Here is a 6000-nt window from a genome sequence, read left to right as displayed (position 1 = left end):
GGAGTCTGAGTGTCGGGTTCAAATTATATGAATACTAATGCATTCAGAAAAGAATAGATGCAAAAAAATCAGCTCACTATGCACACATAACATATATGTATATAGCAAGAAAAATAATGATTTGGGAAATGGGAAATCATTTGGGAAAAATGTGCAGTTCCCAGGCCCCTGACACAAACGTAAGGTTTTCTAGTTTCTTGCTTTTCATTGCTTTTATATGAACATATCTCTGAAAGGATGGGGAAAAAAAAATTGGTAGAAATCAACCAGACAGTGCCATTTATTATGATTTATTGCTGCTATACTGAAATGGATAATATTGTTAAATTTAAAACAGTAGCAGCACATACAGTCAGGTCCAGAAATATTGGGACATCGACACAATTTCAACATCTTTGGCTCTATACACCACCACAATGGAGTTGGAATGAAACAAACAAACACTGTGCTTTAACTGCAGACTGTCAGCTTTAATTTGAGTGTATGTACATCCAAATCAGGTGAACGGTGTAGGACTTACAGCAGTTTGCATATGTTAAAGGACCAAAGGTAATGGGACAATTGGCTTCTCAGCTGTTCCATGGCCAGGTGTGTGATGTTCCCTCATTACCCCAATTACAATGTGCAGATAAAAGGCCCAGAGTTCATTTCAAGTGTGCTATTTGCATTTGGAATCTTGCTGTCAACTCTCAAGATGAGATCCAAAGAGCTGTCACTATCAGTGAAGCAAGCCATCATTAGGCTGAAGAAACAAAACAAACCCATCAGAGAGATAGCAAGAACATTAGGTGTGGCCAAAACAACTGTTTGGAACATTCTCAAAAAGAAGGAATGCACCAGTGAGCTCAGCAACACCAAAAGACCCGGGAGACCACGTAAAACAACTGTGGTGGATGACCGAAGAATTCTTTCCCTGGTGAAGAAAACACCCTTCACAACAGTTGGCCAGATCAAGAACACTCTCCAGGAGGTAGGTGTATGTGTGTCAAAGTCAACAATTAAGAGAAGACTTCACCAGAGTGAATACAGAGGGTTCACCACAAGATGTAAACCATTGGTGAGTCTCAAAAATGAGAAGGCCAGATTAGACTTTGCCAAACAACATATAACAAAGCCTTCACAGTTCTGGAACAAGATCCTATGGACAGATGAGACCAAGATCAACTTGTACCAGAGTGATGGGAAGAGAAGAGCATGGAGAAGGAAAGGAACTGCTCATGATCCTAAGCATACCACCTCATCAGTGAAGCGTGGTGGTAGTGTCATGGCGTGGGCATGTATGGCTGCCAATGGAACTGGTTCTCTTGTATTTATTGATGATGTGACTGCTGACAAAATCAGCAGGGTGAATTCTAAAGTGTTTCGGGCAATATTATCTGCTCACATTCAGCCAAATGCTGCAGAACTCATTGGACGGCGCTTCATAGTGCAGATGGACAATGACCCAAAGCATTCTGCAAAAGCAACCAAAGAGTTTTTGAAGGGACAGAAGTGGAATGTTATGCAATGGCCAAGTCAATCACCTGACCTGAATCCCATTGAGCATGCATTTCACTTGCTGAAGACAAAACTGAAGGGAAAATGCCCCAAGAACAAGCAGGAACTGAAGACAGTTGCAGTAGAGGCCTGGCAGAGCATCACCAGAGATGAAACCCAGCGTCTGGTGATGTCTATGCGTTCCAGACTTCAGGCTGTTTAGTTTAGTTTATTTGATTTGTAGTTTATTTGATTTGTATACCGCCCTACTCCCGAAGGACTCAGGGCGGTGAACAGCCAAACAATAAAATACATAGATACAAAAAATTTAAAAACCAGATAAAATCAAATTAAATCATTTTGGCCCAGACAGATTAAAACAACCCGATAATTTAAAAAAAGATTAAAATTTACATATTTAAAAAAGAAGAGATTAGGCCAAGCCCGCCTGATGGAATAAAAAGGTCTTCACAGCACGGTGGAAGGTGCGCAGATCCGGGATCCTCCGTATCTCCGAGGGGAGCTCATTCCAGACGGTAGGTGCCCCCACAGAGAAGGCTCTCCCCCTAGGGGCCGCCAGTCAACACTGTTTGGCTGACGGCACCCGGAGGAGTCCCTCTCTATGAGAGCGTACTGGCTGGTGGGAGGCTATTGGTGGTAGTAGGCGGTCCCGTAGATAACCAGGTCCTAAGCCATGGAACACTTTAAAGGTGGTAATCAAAACCTTGAAGCGCACCCGGAAGACCACCGGGAGCCAGTGCAGCTCGCGCAGGAGAGGTGTTACATGGAAGCGCCATGTCGCTCCCATTACCACCCGCACGGCCGCACTCTGCGCCAGTTGGAGCCTCCAGGTGGTCCTCAAGGGGAGCCCCATGTAGAGAGCATTGCAATAGTCCAGGCGGGAGGTGACGAGGGCATGAGTGACCGTGCGTAACGAGTCCCGATCCAGAAAGGGACGCAACTGGCGAATCAGGCGAACCTGATGAAAAATCCTCCCGGTCACGGCCGTCAAGTGCTCTTCTAAAGACAGCTGTGAATCCAGGAGGACGCCCAAGTTGCGAGCCCTCTCCGTGGGGGCCAATGATTTGCCCCCAATAGTCAGTGATGGCGTCAACTGACTATATCGGGACGTCGGAAACCACAGCCACTCGGTCTTGGATGGGTTGAGCCTGAGCCTGTTCCTCTCCATCCAGATCTGTACGGCCTCCAGGCACCGGGACATCACTTCAAGGGCATCGTTGGGGTGATCCGGGGTGGAGATGTACAGCTGGGTGTCGTCAGCGTACTGATGGTACTCCACCCCGAAACCACGGATGATCTCGCCCAGCGGCTTCACATAAATGTTGAACAGGAGAGGCGAGAGGACTGACTCTTGCAGCACCCCACATATGAGGGGCCTCGGGGTCGACCTCTGTCCTTCTGTCAACACAGACTGCGACCGGTCAGAGAGAAAGGAGGAGAGCCACCGCAACACAGTGCCTCCCACCCCTAACTCTTCCAACTGGTGCAGCATGATACCATGGTCGATGGTATCAAAAGCCGCTGAGAGATCTAACAGGACCAGGACAGAGGAACACCCCCTGTCCCGAGCCCTCCAGAGATCATCAACCAACGTGACCAATGCCGTTTCCGTGCTGTACCCAGGCCTGAAGCCCGACTGGAACGGATCCAGATACGTCGTTTTATCCAGGTGCTGGGGGAGCTGTTGCGCAACCACTCTCTCAACAACCTTCACCACAAAACGAAGGTTGGAGACCGGACGATAATTTACCAACATTGCCGGGTCCAGGGAAGGCTTCTTGAGGAGAGGCCTCACCACCGCCTCTTTCAAAGCGGCAGGAAAGACACCCTCACCCAACGAAGCATTTATAATCCCCTGGAACCAGCCTCATGTCACCTCCCGAGTAGCCAGCACTAACCAGGAGGGACACGGGTCCAATAAACAAGTCACGTTCAGTCTAACCAGAATCCTGTCCACGTCCTCAGGGGTCACAGGATCAAACTCATCCCAGATAACATTCTCAAGACCTGCCCCAGTCCCTCCCCCTGAGACTACTCAGTCGGAGTCCAGATCTTCCCGAATCTGAGTGATTTTGTCATACAGATATTGAACAAAATCCTCGGCTCTACCCTCCAAGGGGTCCTCCCACGCTTCCTGGTGGAGCAGGGAGCGGGTCACCCTAAACAGGGCGGCCGGGCGATTATCTGATGATGCAATAAGAGCAGCAAAATAGCTACATTTCGCTGCTTTTATTGCCACTAGGTAATTCCTAATATGAGATCTTACCAGTGTCCGGTCAGATTCAGAAAGACTGGCCCTCCAACTACTCTCTAGGCGTCTTTTCCGGTGCTTCAACTCCCTCAGCTCCTCAGTGAACCAAGGAGCTAAATGAGATTGGCGCCGGGTCAGAGGCCGCAAAGGCACGACCCGGTCCAGAGCTCCAGCGGCTGCCCTATCCCAGGCGGCCACTAGGTCTCCAGTCGAGGCGTGTGCCAGAGCCTCAGGGAATGGCCCAAGCTCCATCTGGAACCTGTCAGGTTCCATCAGGCGCCTGGGGCAGAACCATCTTACCGGCTCCGCCTCCCTGCGGCGGAGTGTAGCAGTTCAAAGGTCGAGACGAACGAGAGAGTGATCAGACCATGACAAGGGCTCGGTGACTATATCCCCTATCTCGAGATCACTCAACCACTGTCCAGAGACAAAAATCAGATCCAGCGTGTTTCCCCCCGTGTGGGTAGGGCCATGAATTAACTGGGTCAGGTCCATGGCTGTCATGGAAGCCATGAACTCCTGAGCCACCTCAGACTGTGATTGACTGCAAAGGCTGTGATTGACTGCAAAGGATTTGCAACCAAGTATTAAGAAGAGAAAGTTTGATTTATGATTATTATTCTGTTCCATTACCTTTGGTCCCTTAACAAGTGGGAGGCACATATGCAAACTGCTGTAAGTCCTACACCGTTCACCTGAGTTGGATGTACATACCTTCAAATTAAAGTTGACAGTCTGCAGTTAAAGCACATTGTGTTTGTTTCATTCCAACTCCATTGTGGTGGTGTATAGAGCCAAAGATGTTAGAATTGTGTCGATGTCCCAATATTTCTGGACCTGATTGTATATCAAAGATAATTCATTGCCCTGAAAAGATCTTAAGAAATATATTTAGTGCTGGATGAATTTCAGAAATAGGGGAAAAAAGCACTTGTACAATGAGGGAATCAGTCCTCAACTGTGAGCTAAAGCAGGATGAATGTTGTGGGGAATGAAGTATGTTTATTTTTGTGGATCTGTTGAAAATGCAGAAGAATCTACCCTACATAAAATGTGTAAGCTGTGAAAAAACACTCCCTCTGAGGACAGAGAATTAGGCAGCTGGGTGGCAATGACTATTTATTTCCTAGGGATGAGGAAAGCTCCACATTGGATCTATATATGAGGGTGCAAACAAGAACTCTCAAATAGCCATTGTTGGGTCTCAGCTATGTAACAATCAGCAGTGACTAGTGGAGCATGTACCAAACAATTGTCTCTTGGTTAGTTAATGTAGCCCAAAAGAAGCATGGCAAAAGCTACATTAATTGCCCATCTGCTAGTTGAATTCTTCCTCCACACCACTTCATTTAAAAAAAGCCACCCAATTCCCAATAAGACGATGATCCTTATCAATAAAGAGGAAGTTTAGAGAGATGTGCTACCAACAGAGCAGAGTAGGCAATTTAACACTACAAAAGCCCATCACTCTAATATGCACTGTCTATTACCATAAAATTAGACTTACTCTCAGGACCTAGGGTGCTTTCCTGAACCGACTGGCAGGCTTTTTCAGATATTCACTTTTAATCTCTGCCTTTTGGGCAGCCTTTTTTGTGTGTGCCCAAAACACAAGACATGGCATCTCTTCAGAGTATCCTTGGCACCTGAAAGAAAATTCCTCAAGCTCTTCCTGGTCTTTAGAAGTAGAGCAGTAACATTACCTTTTGTTACATTTATTTGTCTGAAGATAAAGTTGACCTACTATAACCCTGCAACATTTTACTTTCTGGACCATGGGACCCTGTTGTTTCCAAAACACTGCAAGGAAGAGATACGAAGAACTAGTAATTCCTGAACTAATATATATATTATGTATGTATGCATGTATTGATTATGTATGTACATGTATGTATATGTATAGAATACATCTATATTCTATATTGTCACATTTAAAAAAAAAATAGCTTGCACTTGTTTCTGTGGAATTCTGCCCGTCAGAACGTTTTTGAAAGCAAAGGCCAGTAAGGTACCAGTATCAATCTGATAAAGGCTAACACTTTTACTATAGCTTCACCTTGGAAGGAGATAGGCGACAAATTAATTTAATAAATCAAAACTAAATGAAATCTGTCTAGTTATCTTGAATTAGGATACGAAGCTTCTGGAGGCCGTCACACCAAAACACAGGGATAAAAGTAGGTAAGCCTTTAATGAGGTTTCCCCTCTTTTCTGGCTTCAAATAGTCCTATTCGGCCCCGCAAATGGAGGCT

Source organism: Pituophis catenifer, unplaced genomic scaffold, assembly GCF_029215685.1.
Source record: "Pituophis catenifer annectens isolate HBS135680 unplaced genomic scaffold, rPitCat1.0.hap2 SCAF_6, whole genome shotgun sequence".
Taxonomy (NCBI): Eukaryota; Metazoa; Chordata; class Lepidosauria; order Squamata; family Colubridae; genus Pituophis; species Pituophis catenifer.
Note: the sequence above shows the minus strand (reverse complement) of the source record.